We start from the raw sequence: 27392 nt of genomic DNA on the forward strand, positions 1-27392 counted from the left end.
ATAATCTTCATGGAGGTGGGGAGGGGCAGCAGTCAGAGGACTGAACCTTGGATCTGGCAGGGAGAAGGGGTTTGATACTACAGCTGACTTAGCAGCTGTTTGGGGAGATCTAATCATGCCCTTTGTGTCAGAAAACTGCTAGGTCACTTCTTTCTGTGCCTTGGGGAGTGGTGGCCCAGTGAGGGATGCCTCCTCTGAGACAGATTCAGCCTTAAAGCCCAGTACAATGGTGGCTAGAGAAATCTTTGAAGGAATTCTGCATGATGGCTTGAAATTATATTTAATAGATGGTATGGTTTTGCTCTGCGTCCACACCCAAATCTCACCTCCAATTATATTCCCCAAGTGTCAGAGGACGGGCCTTGGGGGAGGTGACTGAACCATGGGGGTGGACTTTCCCCTTGCTGTTCTTGTGATAGTAAGTTCTTATGAGATCTGATGGTTTAAAAGTGTGTTGCACTTGCCCCTTTCTCTCTTGCTCTCTCCTGTTGCACCACAGTAAGACGTGCTTGTGTCCCCTTCACCTTCTGCCATGGCTGTAAGTATCCTGAGACCTCCCAGTCATGCTTCCTGTTAAGCCTCCATAACTGTGAGTCAATTAAACCTCTTTTCTTCATAAATTACCCAGTCTCAGATAGTTCATTATAGCCATGTGAGAATGAACTAATACAGTAAAAATATTTGTACCACAGAAATTGGCAAGCTCTGTAATTTAGATCTTTTTCCCCATCAACCAGCTAACATTTACCAACACATTACAGAGTCAAATGTAGGGGACTGCAGACAGTCTGTGCCAAAGAGCTGGATGGATGCCAAGCTAAGGCCTCTGGAATTTAGATGAGTATATCACACAAAAAGTTTGTATTTCTTTTTCACATCACTTGCAAGGAAAGGCCTTCCATGGACGGCTATTGTTAAGTTCACTGAAAGTGGTAAGGGTATCACCTAACAGGAGGCCTGCATATGCTGCTCCTGGTTGAACAGTCTCAAGTGAACAGGCATTTTTCTGATCAGAACTTAATAGCACCATAAATAAATAAAATTCCCATCAATACTGTGCACTTCGTAATTATATACTTATTTGCAACAGTTCATTTTAATGTCTATCTTCCCCACTCAAATTTGAGCTCCATGAATGTAGAGACTGATTGATTACATTTGAGATATATATATGATATATATACACACACAGACTACCTATATCTACAAATATTTACACACACATATAGTTTTTTATAATTATAACTCCAGAACTTTGCATGAGTACTTCCTTATTAACTAATGCATAATTGACAATCAATAAATATTCTTGACTGACTGACACGCAAATACAAACACCTCAATATACTTTAGAGAGTCTGTATAATACAAGAAAAACTTAGTGAAGTACAATGTTTCTTTGTGGGAACTCACTAAAAAATTAAATGTCTTGGCCTGGCATGGTGGTTCATGCCTGTAATCCCAGCATTTTGGGAGGCCGAGGCAGGTGGATCACGAGGTCAAGAGACGGAGACCATCCCGGCCAACATGGTGAAACCTCATCTTTACTAAAAATACAAAAATTAGCTGGGTGTGGTGGTGCATGCCTATAGTCCCAGCTACCTGAGAGGCTAAGGCAGGAAAATCGCTTGAATCCAGGAGGCAGAGGTTGCAGTGAGCTGAGATCACGCCACTGCACTCCAGCCTGGTGAGAGAGCAAGGCTCAGTCTCAAAATAAATATCTTCCTGAATAAGTAACAAATTTACTATCTTTGCAACCAAAATTCAGAGTTTTAAAAAATTATATGATTTAATGAAATTATTCTAAAATCCATCTGGAATAAAATGAATAATAATAGTCAATAAATATTTAAGAGGAACACTAATAGGAGATAAAGGTTGCTTCCAAATTATAAAGATATTATCTACAGTTTTAAAAATTAAGATTATATGGCAAATTAATGAATGAAAACAATATAAAGCATAAAAAGGACTCCTGTATGTAAATGAATTTAATATTTGATAAATATGATATTCTAAGTCATTTAAAAAGAGTTGATTATTCACTAAATAGTGACGGGGTAAGTAGTAGGCTATTTCAAAATAAACTATGTCTTTATCTCACATTATACACTAAATATTATCAGAAGGATTAAATCATCAAATATTTAAAAACATGACTGTAAAATATTATGAAAAAAGGGCAAGAGAATAATTCTTTAAATATAACGACTAGGTAAGATCCATAAAGAAAGCAAAGGATAAATATGACTACATAAAAATACAACAATGCTGATACCAAAACAGACATATAGGCCAATGGAACAGAATAGAGACCACAGAAATAACACCACACATCTACAACCATCTGATCTTCGACAAACCTGACAAAAACAAGCAATGGGGAAAGGATCGCCTATTCAATAGATAGTGCTGGGAAAATTGGCTAGCCATATGCAGAAAACTGAAACTGGACCCCTTCTTTACACCTTATACAAAAATTAACTCAAGATGGATTAAAGAATTAGATGTAAAACCCAAAACCATAAAAATCCTAGGCAATACCATTCAGGACATAGGCATGGGCAAAGATTTCGAGACAAAAAAGCCAAAATTGACAAATGAGATATAATTAAACTGAAGAGCTTCTACACAACAAAAGACGCGATCAGAACAGGAAATCTACAGAATGGGAGGAAATTTTTGCAATCTACCCATTTGACAAAGGTCTAATATCCAGAATCTAAAATGAACTTAAATAAATTTACAAGGAAAAAAAACCCCATCAAAAAGTGGGCACAGACACTTCTCAGAAGAAGATATTTATACGATTAACAAACATATGAAAAAAAGCTCAACATCACTGACCATTAGAGAAATGCAAATCAAAAGCACAACGAGATACCACTCATGCCAGTCAGAATGGCGATTATTAAAAAGTCAATAAACAATAGATTCTCGCAAGTCTATGGAGAAATAGGGACACTTATACATGCTGGTGAGAGGGTAAATTAGTTCAGCCATTGTGGAAGACAGTCTGGAGATTCCTCAAGGATGTAGAATCATAAATACCATTTAACCCAGCAATTCCATTACTGGGTATATATCCAAAGGAATATAAATCATTCTACTATAAAGACACTTGCACACATATGTTTATTGTAGCACTATTTACAATAGCAAAGTCATGGAACCAACCCAAATGCCCATCAATGATAGACTGGAAAAGAAAACGTGGTACATACACACCGTAGAAACTATGCAGCCATTAAAAAGGAATGAGATCACGTCCTTTGCACAACATGGATGAAGCCGGAAGCCATCATTCTCAGCAAACTAACACGGGAACAAAAAACCAAACACCACATGTTCTCATTCATAAATGGGAGTTGAACAGTGAGAACACATGGACACGGGGAGGGGAACAGCACACATCAGGGCCTATCGGAGGGTGGGGGTGAGGGGAGGAAATTTTAGACAACAGGTCAATAGATGCAGCAAACCACCATGGCACACATATACCTATGTAACGAACCTGCACATTCTGCACACGTATCCCAGAACTTAAAGTAAAATTTAAAAAAACAAAATTAATTTTTTAAAAAACATGTCAGAGAAAAAAATATATATATAAAGCAATGCTGTATATTGAAAGAAGAACGTAAACAGCATGCTAATGATTTTGCCAAAAGGCAGTAAAGAAAGATCCAATTACAGACATCTCTGTAATTGGTCCTACCAGGACTCTTTTTGATCAAAAAGCTAAGCTTTCATTTCATTTTCAGGACTGAAGATGGCCCAGATCCATCATGTTTGCACTTGTGATTTGAAATATTTTCCTAATTTAGTCTTCCGCCGCAGTTATTTAAACCTTGGATCATGACTGAAGAATATACCCCGTTACTGAGAAATTTCAGATATCCATAATGATAAATTGACAAACTCCACATATGTTTTTGTTTATGTTTACTTGGGATATGTAATGAAAGCCTATCAAACAGCTGACTTTTACAAACAAGTTCACCTCCATTGAAAGATGTCAGACTAAACTTCTAATAAGCAACACTTTTGGATAATAGCAGCCTTTCTACCCTCTGTGTGAGATTTACTGAAATTAAGTCACAGAGTTAAACTGTTTAGACTTGTTGGGTGCAGTTTATATACTCTGGATTGAAGAGTTCTATTTGACTAATAGGCAGTTCCTGAAAATCTTGAATCTCTTAGCCAGCTTCAAATGTGGAGGCAGTAGTTTATTGTTACATTTATTGGCAATAGTAACAAAGCAACAATAAATTAAAATTGCATTGGTATAGACCCTTCTAGAATTAAACACATTTTAAAAAACGTATAAGTAATTCTGACTAAAAATGTGGGAGGTAGAACTCTATTACACCAATCTCATGGAAAGAAATTTTAGATAAGAAAAAGAAGTGCATACTATCATGGTACCATATCTCTGTATCATAAAGTAGTATGCTACACATAAAAACAAATCAAATAACACTACAGCAATCAATGTGATTTCTGTTCAATTAAAAAATTTTCATTGAATACAACTTGCCAATCACCATGCTAAATACTGAGGAAACTCAGATGAAGAAAATGTTGATACGAAACTTTCAAAATTAACAGTAAAATCAGCTAAATACGCCACCCACTGGCTTTTCCTTATACCATTAATGAAGGCACACAAATAGACAAAGATTTTCTACACTGAAAACCGGGGAAGACAGCATGCATATGAGATACATTCTCATTAAAACACTGTACTTAAATAGCTGGGACAGTATAACTTTGGGCTCCTGATGACTGTGATCTCTGAAACTCAAGAGCAAGCCAACTGGGAAGTGGAGAGGAAACAGTTTTTCCATTTTTCTACTATCAGTTGTGGTGAATTTTCTGGTAGTGCCATATGTCTCATTTTCTCTACCCCAATCATCATTTATCCCTAAGTTAGGTCTACTCAAATGTTCTATCTACTCAGAGGCCACACGGCTCTCAATATGCAGCATTTAGGCACTGACAGTAGAATAAATTCAAGACAAGCCTTGAAATAACTCCATACTGGGACAAAAAATGTTAATGTGTTATATCAGGGAATTCTGCAAGGACCTAAGCATAAATGAGGAGTGAGGAGTTAAAGGAGTGTGAACAAAAGAGTGGAACAAAAGCCATCCTACTCAACATAAGCCTCTAAACAAAAAGTCCGTGAATAAATCAAATGCTTAGAAAGGTAAATACACTCAACACTTAGAATAATTACTGTAAATGAAAATAATTCCATGGGGTGGTGTGAAGTAATGGACAAGAGTTAAAAAGATGTAGATGTTCAATAAGTAAGGTAAGCATGGTTAGGCTAAAATTCCTGGGCTCTTATTCCCCACACTACAACATTCCTACACTCCCAGAAATAACCGTCACAAATATAATACAAAACAAACAAAAAAACCTCAACAGCAACAAAGATTTATAAGAATAAATGTAATATGAAAGTACTATACGGATAAAATTACAAACAAAAGTTACAAAATGAATGACATAAAAGAAGACCTGGAAGAATGAAGAGGTATCAATTTTTATCAAATTTATGCATAAATATAATGCACATTACAATAAATATTTTGGAACTGTTTTCAGTGGGACTTCATGAACTTACATAAAAATCATCTAAAAATGTTTAAAAAATGGACAAAAAATAATGAAGTGAAAAGATTTGCCCTACATGGTATCAAGATCCACATTAGCAATTAAAAAGTTATATGATTAAGATAATGTGGTATTGGACGGGGTACTGAACAGAGAGAGGCAGACCAATCCAAAAGAATAAAGAGCTCAGAAACAGAACTAAACATATTTGCAGGCATGAGATGCTACCAAAATTAGGAGGATTAACTAACCAATGAATAAGGGAGGCCTATTCAATGAGATTGGAAGGACCTTCAACTATCTATATTGTGTTTTATCCAACAATAACAACAAAACAGCATGAAGCAATGTTAACATCTGATAAAGGTAGATGTGCAATATTTTATTCTCTAAACACTTCTACACATTTGAAATATTAACCAATAGCAAAAAAAAGAGAGAAAAGAATACCTATAAAAAATATTACACTTACAGATCAAGAAGACATTGGACAATAGTCTGTACTAATTCTTTTATTTCTTTAAAATTTAGAAATATAAAATTATTTTATCATGAAAAAGAATATCTATCTCAAAGTATTTAATATCATATTTAATATTAAAGCACAGCTGGATGAATTATCTTAAAATCAGGAAAATGATATCCATTTTACAACTATTTTTATTATTACTCTGAAAGTTCTAACAGGTATAATGAAAGTAAAGAAATAAGAATATAATTATTTTAAAGAAGGAGACAAATATATTAGTTGTGGGTGGAATTAAATACCTAGTAAATAAAGGAGAATATTGAAAATTGAATAAAGAAAACTGGAAGATGAATAAATAAACGATTAGTAAAATAGCTGAATGCATGATTAAAATACGGAAAACAACATCATTATAATATTTTAGCATTATCTCAAATGTACCAAGTGAAATGGAAAACTATTTATTCACGATATTAAGGGAAATATAAAAATTACCTAAAAGTAATCGTTGTAAGTTATATGCGAGAACTTTAGAGAACAGCTTGAGCTAGTGTAGAATGGGATGAAATGAAGCAGAAGAGAACAGAATAAGGTCAGGAATACTGCATACTAATTTTTAAATGTATCATTACATTTAAAAACACCACAAAAATGTTGGAAATTAAGCAATTATTCAATTAATAGTGATGGAGAAATTGATTACTCTTTCGGAGAGAAAAAATTCACCCTATGTGAAAATAAGCAACAGGCAAAATACACATAAGATAACAAATAGGATACAAATAAGTTAACCAAACCAAAATACTTCCCTATTGGTCCCCTCTGATTATGTTACTTTCCTTGCTTTAAATGCACATTCTCCCAACCCCGTACCCGGCTCATGCCTAAGAACTATTTTTTGGTTACTTCGGTTAGATATCAATTCTCCAAGAAGCCATCTTTAAGCCCTCAATACATAGTCCCAAGACTAGATCTGAACCCCTCCTGCATACAGGATTCCCTTTACTAAGACTAATCTTACTAGATCATAATAATTAGTTCTATAATTAGAAGTTCTGTAAGGTCAGGGGCCACGTTTTAGTCATCATGATAGCCCTGGTATCCCCACTGGATATCTAAACAAAACCTAAATGCTTCCTGAAGCTATCTTCCTACATACAGTCTATGCTTCGTGGTAGCCCTCTCTTCATTCTACTCAGGCAGTCTCTCATCTTAAATGTTGAGGTTTTCAAGGGTGCCTGATAAAGTTTCAGAGTGTGGACCTAATTCTCAAACAGCTTTTCAGTGTGGCCTCACTGAAATGGTGGGGTTAAGAAAAATACTACATGAAGATATCCCACTAGTGACTCCTGATTATCTTTCAAAATCTCTTCTGCACATGAGTTTTATCCACAGTTCGTATTTACTGAGTTAACTTCTGATTAGCACGTTTCCTTTAAAAAAATCATACTAGCTTATTTCATGTTCCTCCCTTCAGTAATTCAGAGTTTTGACCTTAGTGAAAGGCTAGCAGATAACTACGGTCATAACTCACTTTGTCTTGCCATTCTTTGTTAGTGACCTTTTTCTTTAACACTTCATGGGTTGCATTACAACACTTTCTTCATAAAGTATCTTTTCATAGAAGGTTGTCTCTTCTCCAGCACCCCCATCCCCATTGACAGATGTGCCGAGGAAGTCTCCTAACTCTGTGTGTTCTGGGGAATACCTTAAGCTTTCCCTTCTCCCGAACACTCGTGGCATCTACCACCACCATCTTATCATGTTTAAATAACATAAATTGCCACCACAGGGCCAGAGCTCCCGAATCTCACTCATCCTCAGACCACATAAGGCTTTGTAGGCAATGAGGCAGACCTCCTTACCACCACAACCCTTCCATTCTCCTTCCCTGCTTCCTAGCAGTTCCACCGCCACTACCTCAAAGCATTAAAACAGCCTGTCTGTGTTTTTTCTCACACAAATCCATCTCCTAATAACTAACTCTTTCTAAAGCACAGCTTCAGTTTTTATATTCTGTAGTTTCAAAACCCTTAACTGTTCCAAAATCTCTCAGCACAAATCATCACTCCCTATGTGCCAGGACTCCCTGGTGTGCAATTTCTCTCTACCTTTTAGAAACTTCAGTCATTATTACTCGCTGAAAAAAATAAGCTGAACTTTTCTGATTCCTTCATTTTTATGTTGTTTTCTCCTTGTAGCTGACACAAGGGTGGACCTTCAATTATCGTGTTGAAATCCTGTCTGTCCTTTCCTCCCACCTCACACCACTTTCACACACAGTCATTCCTTACCCTTTCAACCAGCTGTGATCTTGCCTTCTTTCAACATACATAGTACTTTTCTGCCATTAGAGGAACTATGTATTACTCTAACATGAACTCTCATCATTTGGTTACAGGCTTTGTCTCTTCTTAATCATAAACTTGTTGGGAGCAGAGAATCTCTGGGAATTGTTTTTCTTTCCTTTATATATCTTGTATAGGGATTTGCTCAGAGCAGATATTCAAGAAAATATGCTGAATTGAAAAGAGCGATCTATAGGTTTTTATTAATACAGCATATTTTAATTGAATAGACGTGTTCAGATCTAGAGAGTTCTACTGTTCTAATTTCTTGTGCTGATTTTTATTTTATTCTGGACAGGCAAGAAAAAGCAAAATTATTGATACATGCATATTGTAAAAAAAAAAAAAAAAAACCCTTAAAAATAATTAATGTACAGGCATGGTGGGTTGTGCTTATAATCTCAACACTTTGGGAGGTCGAGGCAGGTGGATCACTTGAGCCCAGGAGTTCAAGACAGTCTGGGCAACATGGAGAAACCCCATCTTTGAAAAAAAATTAGCCAGGTGTGGTAGTATGCACCTGCAGTCCCAGCAGCTCAAGAGGCTGAGGTGGGAGGATTGCTTGAGCCCATGAAGTTGAAGCTGCAGTGAGCCATGATCACACCACTGCACCTCCAGACTGGGCAACAGAGCAAGACTCTGCCAAAAAAAAAAGAAAGAAAAAGAAAATTAAAAAATAATAATAATTAAAATATCATCTGAATACAGAACCATTTAAATTACTTTAGAGGCAGAAAAACAACATTAATAACATAGGGCAAAAGAGTTGAAAGTAGGATGAGAAAAAAGAGCAACATACATTTAGGAGATGCCCTTAATAAGCAACCTAAGAAGAGCAAGCCTTTCAGAAATCAAAGTGAGATGACAATGACATATCGTGTTTTGGTTTGTTTGTTTTTTGTTTTTTGAGACAGAGTCTCACTCTGTTGCCCAGGCTGGAGTGCAATGGTGCAATCTCGGCTCACTGCAACTTCCATTTTGTGGGTTCAAGCGATTCTCCTACCTCAGCCTCCCAAGTAGCTGGGATTATAGGCACCTGCCACCACACCCAGCTAATATTTGTGTTTTTGTTAGTAGAGACAGGGTTTCACCATGTTGGCCAGGCTGGTCCCGAATTCCTGACCTCAGGTGATCCACCCACCTCAGCTTTCCAAAGTGCTGGGATTACAGGCATGAGCCACTGTGCCAGGCCACATCTCGTGTTTTTAGAAAAGTGAGTCAAAGCTACTGTTAAGCTGAGGAAAGAGCCTAATCAAACACTGAAGAAGAAATATGGTTCCAGAAAAATATGATTCTAATTATGCAACAATATCTTTGTGAAAAGATCTGTTCATTTTAGAATTTTCACACATCGTACACTGTTCCTCTATAACACTAGTTTTAAACCAAGGATCCATGGCAAACTCATGTATGGAACTTTAAAAACCCACCTCAGAACAACTAAATTACTGTCTTCTACTGGGAAGGGAGGATGGTACGTGTGCATTTTAAAATATCTACAGAGGTGATTCTGATTCACGCCCCTGTCATAGATGCAGGGTTTATGGGTCTCAAGCTATATGAGGCTCTGTAGGAAAAAAAAGAATAAAAATTAAAAAGAAGGCCCATACAAATGAGGAGTCTTAAACTTAACCTTCAGCCTCGAGTTAAATATGCCTCTGTCTCTTTGTACACAGAACAATATTGATCAGATTTATCTCTTCTAGACTGCTATGACATCACTCTATTACTATATTTTCATTATCAAGAATAAAATAATTTTCATTACCAATAAAAAGGGTAATTGCGAATATTTCTTGAATGCTCACAATCTCACTGCATATCAGATACCATGCTAATCCCTTCATGTGTACAGTTATTTTAACTTGCTCAACAATCCTATGAGGTTTAAATACAACTAGTTATCTCCACTCTCTGAATGTGGAAAGTGAGATTTACTGAAGTGAAGTAATGTATACAAAGTCAAACAATTGTTAAGTGTTAAAGCTGAGATTTAAATTATTAATTCGCTTGCTTGGAGCAAGTGTTTGAGATCAAGGCTAGAGATATGGGTCCCCAAACTTAGCGTTTTTCTCAGTTGCATAACTACAACATATAAATCTGATTTGGGACATGTCATTCTACAAATATGCACTGTTTTACATTGTCGGACTGGGGAAGTATGTATATATAGGTGCATCAAAACAAATGCATTGATTAAAGTAAGTAAATCAAAGGGATGTTTTGACATTTTGTGTCAACTTTAAATGATCAAACTTCCTCTTGGCCCTGAAACAACTGCTCCTGCAGTTCAAACAGTATTTCACAAGATGGCTCCCTTGCTATTTTTAGTTGCAACTTACATAATAAAATCCTGCATGACAGTTGTAAATTTCAAAATCTGTAGGAAGTCACAGGTTTCTTATGTTACTTTTTGAATGAGTTTCTACCAAACATTTTTTGGTAACAAGATGCATTCATATAACCTAGAACTGCAGCTAAACGTTGAGGGGCTATTCCTTTGCAAAGAAATTTTGCCAATGAACAATAATAATCTACCTGCAGATTGTTTCCAAACTTCCCTAGCTGTTTCCTGAATACACTGGAAATGCATGCTGATCTCATAGTCCTTCTCAGTCTCCGCAAGTGTCTCACAATGAGAATATTTAACTATTCCGGATTTCATTTCGAGTGTTTAAAGATATGCATTTTTTAAGTAAAAGTAAAACATGAGCACTAAATGTTGGCCAACTATTTTATCTGAAGCTCAAGCCAATCAAGAGAGAACTGTTCAAGGCATAATAAAATTATATTTCTGTCAATTGCTGTAAATTCATGTGTTATTTAAATACTGATGTTCTGATTTTTCCTCTTATTCCGAGAGGAAAAGAAAAATAATTCTGCAGCATTAAGGAAAATTTTCTTAGCACAAATTTGGAGTAACTTAAGTTTTCCTGTTTATTGAAAGAGATCATAAATCAGGAATCTGAACTTCTATCACAAAGCACTCTCTGGAAATCACACTTTAAAGAGTATTGTTAAAAGACTTTTCCAAGATAATTTGATGTTGTATTCCCGACCAGACTTGGCATCAAATAATAAACCATAAAATCAATAAACAAAACTACTATAGCAGTAAACTGATAGAACTATATAATTCCTCTGTCATCAAATTGTCCTAAAGTAATACATTAGACATAACGTATATATTTTTTCATTTTAGAAAGTTTGCTCTTGGTGGACATAAGTAATCAAAAGTGCCAAGAATCCATGTTGTCTTTGATTCACAATAATTTTTCTCAACTGCAAACAGACTTATTCAAATTTATTTTCAAGTGTAACGACGATAACGTAGCATAGCAGCTAAGACTTCAGGCTCTAGAGCCCACGTGTCTTCATTTGAATCCTAGCTCTGCTACTCTGTCACTCAGAAAGTTACTACACTTCTATGTGCCTCAGCTTCCCCATGTATAAAACAGTAATAGGAATACATAATACAACAAACATAAAGAACTTAGCATGAAGCATGCCACATAGTAAGCAGTCCATGAGTATCAGCCAGCTAAAGTCACTTTCACAGCCACCAAGCATAGCTCAAGTACTACCACTGAAGTACAGAATAAGTGTCTGATGTCAATAAAAAAATAATGGTGGCAATGATGATGATGCTAATGATGATGGCACTTTCTCTCCTAAAACATATTTCAAGTAAGGAGGGGTTGAGTCAAAATTCTCTTTTCACACTCTTCACTTTGCAGAATACGCAACCATAGAAAACAGCTATTTGATATCCCGCCATATAATCTGTGAAATGAAGTGCTCTAAATTACTATTCACCTTTCATTCTCCTAGCCGAGCAGACATTAGTAGCCATCAGAATATTTAATCCTTCATTAGTAAGTGGTATAATAATTTTGTGACAGCAAATCCTGTTATTTTGAAGGCGTTAACTTTGACATCCCTCATAGAATTGCTCCACAGCATCTTGTTTAAGATGGCCTATTACTTTTTATATTCACAATATAAACCACCATGAACTGAGGTGGGAAAAGCCTCTGAGTTTTTTAAGCAAAATCATTAAATGTAAACATAGACACAGCCAATAGAATTCTAACCCCATCACTACACAAAGTGGAAAACTGAGGCCAAAAACATTGAAATATTGGTGGCAATAAGGCAGAATAGATTGAAGAGATAAAACTCAAACTTTTCAAGTACTGACTGTCTATATTGAATATAATTTTACTTGAAATGAGGGTGTAAGGAACTAGCCGTGCCTTCCTTGACTATTACCTTGTGGTAGCAATTAAAAACTCATCAACTACTGCCTGTCTCAGACAAGAGAGAGAAAGCAAGCGACAGCCAACCCACCTGAAAGATGTGTAACTATACAGGTCCTGAATTTGAGTGTTGACAGCTGAAGTTGGGTCATTTAGATGAAAGGCTACATCACTAAATCCATTAAGGGGCATCGATTAAACTCAATTTAATGCAATATCCATTATCATTTTTAAAATTCATCTCTAGTATGGGATTCGGCTCCCATGTACACTTTTATTTTGAAAAATACCTTCAAAATAATTTATTTCTGGATCTTAGTTTTCAAAAGGTACACATTAGAAAAAAGGGTATATGTTCACATTTTTAAAAACTATACCCTCAGCATCAAAAGAGTAATGCCATTTAGCCTAAATAACATACAAGGTTTTCTCACACATGGTAAAGGCAGATATACTTTACTTAATTCAATATTTACAAGTAAACAAAGTGTTGGGAGACACATCAGAGATATAGTCCAGTGGTTTTCATACTGATTTCTTGCAAATTACTTGTAGACAGTAATTTTCCAAAGGTGACAATTTTTACTTGTAGAAAGTATTTTCCAAAGGCAACAATGGCATAACCTTTCCCTTAGAAAGGCAGAGTCTTAGAATGAAGTCCCTAAACCATTAGGAGGAAAGGTGAACATACATTATCAGTTCACTCAAAATTTATGGTACAACATAGATACCCTACATTGTTCAAAATACAATTCAATGCAGGTCTGGCTCCCCTGGCCACTAGAGGCAGAGGTCAGAGTTACAAGGTTACAAGTGCCAACACTGCAAGCTAGGCTCTGTAGGCTTAAAACACCACAACGGCATGTACTTGCTGCATGATTAGGCACATTATTTAATATCTCAATGCTTCAGTGTACTTATCCAAAAATGTGAATAATGGAAACAACCACCTCATAGGGTTGTTATAAGAATGAAATTTTGTAGTATATGTAAAGCACTTAAAACCTGGCACATACCACATGCTAAATACTGTTACACAAGAGACCATACAAAAGGCAAGCTTTCAATCTAATGCCATACTTTTTCTGACCTAAGACATTTTAAAATCCACTGATACCAAGGGTCACAATGTTAAGGGCAAATCAAAAATGGCCCAGCCAGTGTACAAAGGCAGATCTGTGTGACCTCAAAGTCCTGCCCTCCTACAGAAAAAGGCAGCCTTCCCTTGGATACAAAACACTTCCACTTCTGCCTCACCACAGATACACTTACACAGACACACACACTCATAGCACGTGCACAAATAGATCTATTTATCTGTTTTATGCACGTTAGAAATTCAATTTTTTAAAAAAGGATCCTAGAGCCTGGGAGGCAGAGAAGAAATATGAAAGCCACTGTTCCACATCACACTTCATCCTCACACGTTAGTTCCTTACACACTTTCTAATTTGATCTTGAAGTGAAGTACAAACACAAAAAAGATAATTATGAGAAGGCCCCCCACTTGCTCCAAATGTGGACTCTTAGTGTATTTTTCCCCTTTCTGTAATCTCTTCACAGCTACGATGACTACCTCAGATTACATCCTTTATCCTAAATTTAGTCTATTAGAAAAGCAAATGCTGGAACCCAGGATTTTAGCAAGAAATCAACAAGACAACTTTCAAAGACAACTAAGAAAAGTAGCTAGAAAAAAAAAATTTCTTCATTTCCATAACAATTCAGAGCCTACAGAGAGAGAATATGGAAAATTTTATACTCAGCAGAAGAAAGTAGACTGAAATGCACTCATTGGCAACCAATTATAACTATGCTATTCCACTACTGAGCCTGCTCACATTGAATTGAGTAGAAAGAACATTTGAGGCTCCAACTTCACCGTCTGTCCACAAATTAGAAACACAACTCCAAAGTAAAAACAAGCAATGTAAAAACACAGAAAAGAAAGACCACCTTTTAGACTCCATTAAAATTGTTCCTCTCATTCCCAGTCTATTTTGCTGTTCAATTTTTCCCCAAAGCTATATAATTAACACATAACATGCTATATTACTTACTTTACTATTAAGTTTCTCACTAAATTATTGTCTATTTTAATATAATACTTCTCGATTATGTACTCCAACCATGTAGAAGTTGTTCAATGAAAACTCTGTAAATATTTTGTAGGGAAATGAAAGAATGATTCAAAAGAGCATGTCTCCAAAAATAGTACACTGCAGGACCAAGAATATGTTTGGAAATCACATCAGGAGATAATAAAACACCATATCCATAAACTGGGAGCCTAAAGCCAACAAAAAATAAATTCGCTGTGATTTAAAGACAAAATTAGGAAAAGAGATGGGTAAAAAAATAGATGATTGAAAGAAAACTGAATATGCAATTGCAAAATCTGTATTCAATGTAATTAAGGAGCAGAAGAGAAACAGTACAAACTCAAGTCAGTGATGCGCCTCACAGAATATAAAAGATTTCCCAGAATTACACGAAAAAAAAAGTAATGGAAGAAAGAATTTTAAAAGACAAATGAAATATAGAGAGAACGGAGGATACGAAAGCAATATAAAATTTTCCAGCTTCTTTAAAGATGGAAACGCAGAACCATCAGCATAGAAGAGCTGAAACTATAATATAATAGAAAACTTTCTCTAAAAACAATGAATTAAGTGCGATAAGTACAAAATTTTTTAAAAATCTCTTAAAAAATGAAAACAGCAGTTAGCTGGAAAATAGATTACTAATAAAAGAAGAAAATCAGGTTAAGTCAAACTTCTCCCTGCAGATGCCAGAAGACAGTACAGAATAATTAATAGAGTTGTGATAGGAAAAGTTGTGATCCCAGAATTTTATACCCAGCCAAATTAGCTTTCGTGTGTGAAAGCAAGAGAAAGCCATCTGCAAGTATGAAATATTTATTGCACCTGTATACCTTCATTTAAGAAAAGTATCTGAGGGCTATATATGCTAATCGTGAGATAAACCTTCAGAATAACAAGATGCAGTAATGTACTGCATAATATTTGGTCACCAATAGGCCACATACACAACAGCAGTCTCAAAAGATTATAGCAGAGCTGAAAAATTCCTATCATCTAGTGACATCACAGAACAACATATTACCCACATGTTTCTGGTGATACTGACATAGAAAATCTATTGCACTTCTCATTGTATAGAAGTACAGCATGTACAGTTATGTACAGTACATATAACTTGATGATAGAAAATATTACTATGGTACTGGCTTATGTATTTACTATATTATACTTTTTATTATTATTTTAGATTGTACATCTTCTACTTGTAAGAAAAAAGTTAACCATAAAAGGTATTTCAGGAGAAGCTACTGTTATCGTAGGAGATGACAGCTCCATGCATGTTATCAATAAAGACCTTCCAGTGGGAAAAAATATGGACGTGGAACACAGTGATATTGATGACCCTAACCCTGTGTAGGCCTAGGCTAGTGGGTGTGTTTGTGTCTTGGTTTTTAACAAAAATATTGAAAAAGTTTTAAAAAATTAATAGAAAAAAGCTTATAGAATAAGATTGAAAAGAAAATATTTTTGTACAGCCGTAAAATGTATTTTAAGCTAAGTATTATTACAAAAGAATTAAAAAGCTCAAAAACACTAAAAAGTTTATAAAGTAAAACTGTTACAGAAAGCTAAAGTTAATTTGTTATTGAAGAGAGAAAAATATTTTTCATAAATTTAGTGTAGCCTAAGTGAAGTGTTTTTAAAGTCTACAGTATTGTGTACCAATGTCCTCAGCCTTTACAATCACTCACCACTCACTCACTAAAAAATCTTTTATATCATTTATTTTGTGCATCTTTTCTATGTTTAGGTATGTTTAGATACACAAATACTTACCATTATCTAACACTTGCCTACAGTACTGAGTACAGTGACATGTTGTACAGGTCTGTAGCCTCGGAGCAATAGGCTATAGCAGATAGCCTAGGTGTGTAGTAGGTTACACCATCTAGGTTTGTGTGAGTTCACTCCATGATGTTTGCACAAGTTGCTGAATGACACATTTTTCAGAAAATGTCACTGTCGATAAGTGACACATGACTGTATTTGTATGGCACATCACACTGTTTTTCTCACAGTTTAAGTGACATATATTGGATCTCACATTGAATGGTACAAAAATTTAGATGACTGGATCACCTTGCCTAAAGAATGAGTCAACAAAATTTTTTCTTCCCCCTTAGGAAAGTAAAGACAGACAGTGTAACTAGTAGCCACTGTAAATGACAAGTAATGGCTTTCTGTATCAGTAAAGCTCTTATTATAATACCTGAGTCACTGTTTATTTTTATGTTTTCATTCTGAATCCTAATAAGTCAATCAAAGACAGATACTTATGCCAGCAAGCTCAACTTTATAACATCCATAAAGACCAATGATATTGGCATGTTAAATATCTCTAAAAATCAGTGATTATGGTATAATATCAACTAAGTCAACTATACATAGGAAAATCACTGTAAAAGAAACATGGTCCTATCTAATCACTTCCCTTTTTATACATATCTGTATTATTCTATTTTTATGTTAATCATATATTACCATATATGAGAAATGACAAATATATATACTTTGATGACAAGTCACCTCATATTTTTAAAAATCGAGGAAAAAAGCATTAAAAACTGGTACTGGATTAGCTCATACATATATATGTCATATCATACATATACTACTTTTTTTAACCTCCACTTCCTGGGTTCAAGCAATTCTCCTGCCTCGGCCTCCCAAATAGCTGGGATTGCAGGCATGCACCACCACATCCGGCTAATCTTGTATTTTTAGTAGAGATGGGGTTGCACCATGTTGGTTAGGCTGGTCTCAAACTCCTGATCTCAGGTGATCTGCCCACCTTGGCCTCCCAAAGTGTTGGGATTACAGGTGTGAGCCACCACACCCAGTCATGTATACATTTTTTTTAAAAAATACCCGTTGCAAACAAAAAATGGTCATCAACATGGGATTAATGAAATTATGACCTACGCCTAAAAAGAAAACTATGTAGCTGCTAAAACAATAAAGCAAATCTTCAACAAATGATTTTTTTTAATTTCATGACCTCTTCTTATGTGGAGGTACAAAGGTATAGTGAACTTCACTTGTACAATAAAGGAATGTATTTATATTAATTATAGACATACACACTTCCACATATACATATCCATATATAAATGATTCCTAGAATGGTAAGAATGGTAATTGTGTTTGACTGTGTAGGGGATGAAACACTGAAGGATCAGCTGCAGGAGGAAGGCTTACCTATCACTCTATATTCTTTACACTGCTTGCTTGTTTCTTATTGCTTAATGATTTATAGACACTCCTAATCAAGTTTTAATAAAAGCATACAGTATTTTACTTTAAGTGAGCAGGCTATTAATTCCTCACTATTTGTATGACCAAAGTTGCCATGTGAAAGAATATTATTTTCTTTCTGCATTGACATAAGCAAAGCACCTATCTTAAATCGCCTTGATTTATATACACTTCCTAGAGTTTGCATGAATTTTAAAAGATAACTAGCACTGCACAACTTTAGACTTTCAGCAAATATTTATAAAAGTCAACCAGGAAATACTGTAGAAAGACAAAGAGTGTATGAGATGTGATTTGCAATCAGGTATATGCTATTATTTTTCTATCATTATCCACATCAAGAGTGGCTTTATCGTAACAACCTCCTTTCTATTATCATAAACTCACAATTTTCTTTTTTGAGACAGGGTCTCCCTCTGTTGCCCAGGTTGGAGTGCAGTGGCATGATTATGACTCACTGTAGCCACCATGCTTGGCTAATTATTTTTTCTTTTGTAGAGACAAGGGTCTTGTCATGTTGCCCAGGCTGGTCTCAAACTCCTGAACTCAGCAATTCTTGGCCTCCCAAAGTGATAGGATTACAAGAGTGAGCTGCTGCACCTGGGCTATAAACCCACAATTTCTATCCCCTGATTTTTTCCTCTAAAAATATAGTGACCCCTTTTTCTGACACTTAGATTTCATTTTCTTGAAATTATTGCCCCAAAGTCTGAATTTTTTAAACCAGAATGTCATGGCTTGGGATTGGTAGCACTCTAGTTTTCTTGAATGTAACATTTTGTATCATATTTACAGAAAACAATTCAGAATCTGCAGGAGGCGAGGAGTACTGAAAATATATGACACTATAACATCACGCAGAGCTAAGCAGTAGAATGAGATTTCTTATTTTTAGAAATATATTTCCCTGTGGTTTCCTTCTGAGCACTACATACTCAGTTTTTGAAGCAGTTATTTTGTCTGCTAGCACCTACATTGGAACATGTTGCTATGTTCTAATACAGTATTTTCTCTTAATTTTTGAAGTAGCACAAAATTGAACTTTTTATCAATCTGTAAATTAAAACAAATTATACAAGCCAATGGTTCTAAACCCTTTTGTGGTTTATGGACCCCTTTGAGAATCTGCTGTGTGCTGTGGACCCTCTCTTCAGAACATGATTACAGACTCTTAAAGCTTATCCAGCTGTCTTCCAATGGTTCATAAAAATTGAGTCGCAAACTTTATTTCAATCTTTGACGGACAATAGGGAAAAACAGACAAATACAGCAGCTTCTTTAAAATTAAGCAATTTTATTTGCATAGTATTAGGTTATTTACCACTGTTAAATAGATTATCCTTTGAGTTTTCACAAAGCCCTGTGAGATAGCAAATGCAATTATTATCATTCATCTATTAGAAAGTCATTGAGACTATTCACCTGAAGGAAGCAAATAACTCAGAAAAGTTCAATGACCTGGTCAAAATAAATTAATTAAACTAAATTAATTAAATTAAATTAAAAATAACTGGTTGGTCATTTCATTAAATCAAAATAAAAATTAACTAGGTGGAGAAATAGTCAAGTATAACACAGCCCTGTGGGAATGACTGGTTTGGGATTGAATTTTGTACATTCAAGCTATACTAAACAATTTTAAAAAATTTTTTATGTTATAAAAATTAGGGGTATGAATTAAAGCTATAAGAAACAATCAATTTTATGTTTTAAATATTAGTGGCAGAAATAAATATGTAAAAAATAATATTGGCTTACATTAATAATAAAATAGTAAAAATTAGTCAATAATAAAGTTAGCTTACCCTAAAAATTAGTACAGAGTCATTCAATATACAAACTATTTTCACATATGCAACCTCATTTAGTCTTCACAACTCTTGAGAAATACCAGCCCCAGTTGACAAATGAGAAAATCAAGGATAATAGAACTGTGATTTGCCCAGAAAGACAACCCTAGCTAGTGACAAAGACAAAACCCTGAACCTAAGTTTTCTAAAGTGAGATCTGATGCTCCTTGTACTATATCACTCCTTTAAAAAAATGCAGAATTATTTTCCTTCTAAGCAGCATAAGCAAAACTAGTCTGTATCAATATGTACAGCACATGATTTTAGTTGTAGCATAATGCTAACTAGGAGGTCATGTCTGCAGTCTTTTTTCCATCAAGTTAAAACACAGCTTCACAAAGTTGTCTACAGGTACCACTGAAATTATATATTAAAGCATGTATACTTTAAACAGAGGCTATATAGGCCGAATATGACTTATTTCATATTCCTCAAGATAGTATAATTTATAATAAGAAGTGTATATATATATATATATATATGTAGGTCTTCATGCCAAGTTCCTGGCACACAGCCCCCTAAAACCCTTGTAATTTCCAGAGCAAAAGGGTTACTAGGAGGATCTTTCATCCTAATAATTGGTCTTTGATCTTGGTTCTTGACACAGAGCTCCTAATCCCTTAGAATTTCCTGGGTGATAGGAGCATCTTTTGTTCTAATGAGGTGACTCTCACTGGGTTCCTGGATAGCTTCAGGATGGGGGCTGGTCACCAGAAAAAAAACAAACCATGACTACAAGTTTGGAACTTTCAGCCCCATCTCAATTCTCCAGAAAGGTGAGAGGAACTGGAGATTGATAATCAACCACACCTAGATGATGAAGCTTTCATAAAAATCTCTGAACTATGGGGTTTGGAGAGCTTTGGGGTTGCAGAACACATGGATGCATCCCAGAGAGGTTGTGGAATCTCCTCACCCCTTCCTACATCCCTTTCCCTATGTATATCTTTTATCTGTATCCCTTGTGATATTCTCTGTAATAAGCTGGTAAACGTCAGTAAACTGTTTCCCTGAGTTCTGTGAGCTGCTCCAGATGAAACCCAGGGAGGCTCAAACTAGTGATCGACATGTGGAGTGGGGACAGTCTTGTGGGACTGAGCCCTTCACCTGTGGGATCTTATGCTAATTCCAGGTTGATAGCGTCAGAATTGAATTGAAGTAGAGGAAACCCAGCTGGTATCCAGTGGAGAATTGCAGAAAAATCCCATACATCTGGTGTCAGAAAAGTCCTGTGTCAAGTGGTAAGAACATAGTAGGAGAAAATTGTTTTTTTTTTTTTCTTTTACACCCCTACTTCCCTTTTTTCTTCTCTAGCTGCTTGGCTTTGGCAATTTCACTCTTTGTTAGCATCTTCAATAAGGGATGTTTACGCCTAGAGGGGAGAGGTAGGACACATCAACCAAACTTGGCTGCTTGTTTGCTGTTTTTGCTTTAAAATTAAAGTTGGAAGGGGAAGAAATTTAAGATTAGCAATTAATGTGCATTTTTGGATAACCTGTGGCTTTCAGTAGTTCGTATCATCACTATTCATCCCAATGCTCTGTTAGAACCAAGAGTTGGCTGTATGGAATTCTTTTCCATTTGGAATGAGTCACATCAGCATTGTACTTTAGGTGCACACAAACCACAATAGTTAAACATGAACTTCATTTGGCACAGGTACTTTTTTGTAAACATCATGCCATATGCACCCTACCACATAAATAACAATGCCAATTTTCCAAGACTAAGTAAGATTGCACAAGTCTAAAAAAAATAAAAATAAAAAAAAATAAAAAGAATTAGGAAGAAAAGCATGCAGCTTAATTACCGGCTGAAAGTAGACAGGACTGAACAAACGTTGTCACATGCCTTTCTTATCAAATGAAACACCCAACACACATACAAAAAAAATTTCTGATAATCATCACACCTAGTTTTAATCACATTCAGAGCAATACTTGGATATCTGATGGTCAGTCAGATGCTCTGCAAAATCTATAATCTAGAATGAACAGGTCTGCATTTCAGAAGTTAGGATGGAGGAATGACAAGAAAAAATAGGTTCTGTATTTATTCAGGGCATGAACTTCATGACTATTCCTTGCTTCCAATTTTTGGATAATTTCAAGACCACAACATTTAACAGTGATTGCTTCTCAGAAAATTAAAATATGCTATTGAAAACTTTTCAAAATTATTCAAGAATAGGTGAAAGTGTGTTTTGTTTCAGAATACAAGCAATTCCTGACTTGAACTACACTAGAGATATGGGCAACTATGATGCTGGTACCCAATGCCCAACCCTTCTCTTGCTGGAGCTTCTGTTAGATCTATAATATATTGTTATGTTTTTCTCCTGTTACTAAAAACAAACAAAAAACCCAAAACAAAACAAATTATGCCTAACGTCTGAGAAGATTATATCCCTAATGTTCCCAAATCCCTTTTCAGCTAGCATAGGATTCTGAGTACTAGGTGCTTTTCTTGCCTGATGTAGCATACATATGCAATGAGAAGAGGTGACTAATCTATTTCATTATTGCTTTGGAGTCTACAGTAGTATTTATGTAATAATTCAGCTTTATTCCCTATCAAATATACTTTTGCACTCTGCCAACTTAGCTATCATTCATAAGAAATTTTCTCTGAGAAACACATTTTAACTTAGAAAATAAATAAGACTACATGAAGATTTTTGAGTGGCAGGAGCAAATGTTATTAATAATATCCTAATATGTGTTTTATTTTCCTTAATTTAAGTAGATGGGATGAATAACACAGAATAAAATACCCAAATTTAATTTCAATTTTTGTATTTCAACTACACAATACCGGAAGTACATATTTTGGAAAAATAATCGTCTACTCTCACAAGCTTGCATAAAGAAAAATGCAATGAGATTGTAGAGCAGGAACTGGAAGTCACCTTGCAAAATTCATTGTCTTTTAAGCTGCCTGAGAGAACCTTAACTTTTCTATAAAAATGGACTCCCAAAATCCAATACACAATTCTCTGAGAACATGCAAGGGACTAGTGAAATGCCACAGAGTTATGAGTGTACTAAATTAATAAGTTAGCACCCAACATGCAGAGCTACAATGACATCATCCTTTGGGAAAAGGTTTACTGACAAATTCCACACCACTGCTTCAAGTCCATTCATTTCCAAGTTCAGGCAGTGGCTTCTGTGGTCATCAAGTTGAACAGAAAACACAATTTTTCCTCATCCTTTCAAGTTGTAGTTTTGTCCCACATCCAACAGAAAGAAAGGTATTAGACTCTGCTGAAAACACGCATAGGCTTTGCAGTTTTCAGTATACTTTCTGTATTTCCAAAAGTGACTCCTTTTTATCTGGAATTTCTTGTTAAAATTACTGCAAACTTTTAATTTTCTTCCTGGTGTTTGTTTTGTTTTGTTTTCATAATTACTTAAGCATTATACCAAACTGGAGAAATACAAGTTTGCAGTAAATCTGTGATTGTTATCATAATAGCTTTAGCAATTTAATCTAGGTAAAAGCCAACTGGAAGCCCCAGTGGCAGGTTCAAAATATAGAAACAAAAATACAAACAAAAAATCATAGAAACTATTTAGCCAAATTCAATCTCTATGCTCAAGTGATAGAAAATAGGAGTCATTTGAAAATATGCGAAATATTGCTCTAAGGAAAAATTAAGTTTCCCATTAAGACTTAAGAGAAATGCTTTGGAATCTTAAAGTCACTGTAGACCATAGTGGCCTTCTTGTTATTTGCATTCTGACACTCAGATATAATAATTGAGTGATAAATGTAGGCAACTCCTGACATTGCAGTTCACTTTCCACTGGAGAATATTTTATTATTTTAAATATAATTATATTAAATTGTATTAACATATAACTCGATTAATATATAAGTGTAATTAATATAACTTTATATATTGATAAATTGTATACATTAATGTCAATATATAATTTATATAAAATAATACATTAATATAATATACAATAATATAACTATATAAAATATAAATATACTAATCATATATTACATATCAATGTAATTGATATGTAATATATAATAAATTGATATAGTTACATAATTATAAAAATTATAATTTTAATGCTTTCAAGTAAAAAAATCTTCTTATAGTTTATTCGAATCCTTAAATTGGTCTTGAAATAGAATACAGTTGTCCATACATCATTTTTGCCAACTGCCTTTCCTGTAGTTTAACTGAAAAGCTTTAAAAACTCGTAAAAATTTAAAAACTTAAAAATTAAAAGCTAAGCCCTCTAAAGCATTATTCTGAGAGGACTATATCTCCATCTGTAAACGTTTTTAAGACCACATATCTGTTCACCTTTCACCCTCCTCACTGCCACCTAGTTCAATCAACATCTTTTCCCATATGGATTAATATATTAACATGTTTGTGAGGTGTTTCCTCCACCCAGTTCTCTGATTCTGTAACAACAACAATTCAATTCAATTCTACAGGAGTCCAGACCTACAGATTCAGTCCACAGGACAGCTTCCAGGTCAGACACCAGTAGCAAATGGCATGCTGTGCTGCCCACGTTTCTGCCTGGCCAACTGCAAATTCAGGGATTCCCAGGACCTCTCCTCAGATTGGTTAACTCCCTAGAAGGATTCACAGAACTCTGGAATGCATTCTCCTTACTAATGCTGGTCTATTATAAAGGATATAATTTAGGAACAGCCAAATGGAAGAGATGCATTCCGGTATGCATAGAAGTAGGGGGTACGGAGCTTCTATGTTCCACAGCTTCCCCCAGCATACTACCCTCCTACCACCAGTATTCCCCAACCCAGAAGCTCTCTGAACTCCATTGTTTAGGGGATTTTATGGAGTTTTCATTAAGTAGGCCTGACTGATTAAATAATTGGCCATTGGTGATTAAACTCAACCTCTGGCCATTCTTCCCTCCCCAGAGTCCTGGGAGTGAGGCTGAAGGTTCCAATCTGCTAATCACATGGTTGGTTTCTCTGGCTATTAGCCCCCATCTTGAAGTTATCTAGCAGCCCACCAGTAGTCACCTCATTAGCATAAACTCAGGCATGGTTGAAAGGGGCTTGTTATGAATAACAGAAGACATTCCCATCACTCAGAAAAGCCCAAGGATTCTAGGAGCTCTGGGCCAAGAACCGGGGTCAAAGACCAAATATATTTTTGTATTATGCCACATTTTTCACCGGTCTTCTACTTCAGCTTCTACCTTCTGAATGGCAGCCAGCATCACATCATGCTTGTTTGTCTTTGGCTTAAATCTTTCAGTGGCTGCCTACCGAATTTAGAATGTTACCATGACCTATAGAGTCCTACATGATCTTGCTGCCTCTTATCTCGCTAACCTCACTTCTTTCCCCTTCTCTCCTTCCTGCAGTCCCCCAGGCACTGCCTCAACTGTATTCCTTGAACATGCCAAAATTTGTTCCACCCAAATCTTTGCCACTGTTGTGCCCTTTGCCTTCATTAATCTTTCCACTTTTCTTTACATAGCTGATTTATTTTCATCATTCAGGGTTCAGCTTAAATGTCACCTCCTCAGAGAGTTCTTGAATCAGCCTCTTTAGAACACCTCCCACTCCCTGCTCTGGCTCCATCATCTATTCTCTATCATGAGTTTCTTTTGCTACATTGATTGCAATCATTCATGGTCTTGTTTTTAATGTACTGATTGGTCATTGGTCTCTTCAATCCCAATTTTTCTAGTCTTGCTGAATTCAAGAAGAAACAAACAAACAAAAAATGGGGGCGAGGTGGAGAAAGGAACGACTAAAATGAAGCTTCCTAAAATAATACAACATATAAAATCTTGGCCACATTTTTACTCCTTTCTCACAAAAACAAAAAAATATCAACTAGCACTGTCTATGAGTTACAAGCCTGATGCCTAAATATTCATTTCACTTTCAATATTTTGACTCCTGTCTCTTCATTCTATTAGTCACCAAGGCCTGTTGATTCTTGTATCCAATTATTCCAACATTTTATGCTTACTCCTGTCCTTCCACACCAACTCCAATCATCCCAGTCAATACATCCCTCCTTCCCTGGATCACTGCAATGCCTCCTAACTGCTCTCTCAGACAAACTGTCAGTATTCGCTAATCCTCTTCCTGACAAATGCTTCTTGTCACTTCTAAACTTTGACTTCACTTTTATTAAAAATCCAGGTTCTATCTTATTGCAGTAGATCCTCAAACATGGGATTATTTTCAATGCATTTTTTCCATCTAAAGCAGTCAATATTATTTCTCACTACTTCTTTAAACAAGTCTTCTTTAAACAATTTCTTTAAACAAGTCTACTCCAACACTTACCTTTCTATCCCCAAAATAAATCCAGCTCATTCCCCTTCTTGGATTTTTGCTTAGTCATGCCACAGACTGGGAGGCTTTTTCCCCTTCCTCAGTCTAAATCAAAACATCTTCGGCCAGGCGCCGTGGCTCACGCCTGTAATCCCAGCACTTTGGGAGACCAAGGCGGGTGGATCACGAGATCAGGAGATCGAGACCATCCTGGCTAACATGGTGAAACCCTGTCTCTACTAAAAACACAAAAAACTAGCCAGGCGAGGTGGCGGGCGCCTGTAGTCCCAGTTACTCAGGAGGCTGAGGCAGGAGAATGGAGAGTGAACTGGGGAGGCGGAGCTTGCAGTGAGCCCAGATCGCGCCACTGCACTCCAGTCTGGGAGACACAGCAAGACTCAAAAAAAAAAAGAAACATTTTCTTCAAGGCACAGTTCAAATCCAACTTCTCCACTTAAGACTCTCAGTTCCAGCCCATGTGTTCTTCGCTTTTTCTCAATTCTTATAGCACTGAAACTCCTGTTCTATGTTACATTTGATTATCCAAGACTTATTTTTGTTATTCTTCAGTCATTTCATATGTGTAAATGTTGTCTCCCAAATGAGACTGCAAGCAGGGACTATGTCCTTACTTCCTTTGTAATCCTGGCAGCAGGAGAAGTAGCACAGATCAGCAGGAGCTTCTTACCTTGACTTACAGATTAAAATGATTCTGACGATGACTCCCGTCAACTCCAAGCAGCCATTCTAGATAACTGGCACTAGCCAAACAGAGCACACTGTCTCTTACCCCTGGTCTTTTCCACATGAGCTCCCTATGCCTGCAAGGCTCCCTTTCCAACTTTCTTCACCTGGCAAATTCCTAATTCTATCCAGTCAACTGAGACAATGCCTACTAAGGAAAAGGAACCATCCCTCGCCTCTTTCTCACTCACCTACCCACCCAATATCTGTGTAAAGTGTTGCATCAATACATTCCCATTAAATGCTCTTAACTCACAACTCCGGGCACACTGTATTGTAAATGTGTATTTATCCACATTTCTCCCTGACTGATCTATGTACAACTTAAAACCGCGGAATTTATTTTTTATCTTTATAGCAATAGAGCGATAGTGTTTTATTATTTGTTGAATTAACATATAGACAAACAGACTGGCAACGAAATATGTTGAAAGGGC

At 35.8% G+C, this 27392-nt stretch overlaps 1 protein-coding gene across 3 annotated transcripts in view; it reads right to left on the reverse strand.

The window, feature by feature from the left end:
* Nucleotides 1–27392, reverse strand: part of KCNK2 (potassium two pore domain channel subfamily K member 2) — a 237621-nt gene that overhangs the window by 76872 nt on the left and 133357 nt on the right. The gene's annotated exons all lie outside the window — the stretch shown is intronic.

The sequence above is a fragment of the Macaca thibetana genome, chromosome 1 (genome assembly GCF_024542745.1).
Source record: "Macaca thibetana thibetana isolate TM-01 chromosome 1, ASM2454274v1, whole genome shotgun sequence".
Classification (NCBI taxonomy): Eukaryota; Metazoa; Chordata; class Mammalia; order Primates; family Cercopithecidae; genus Macaca; species Macaca thibetana.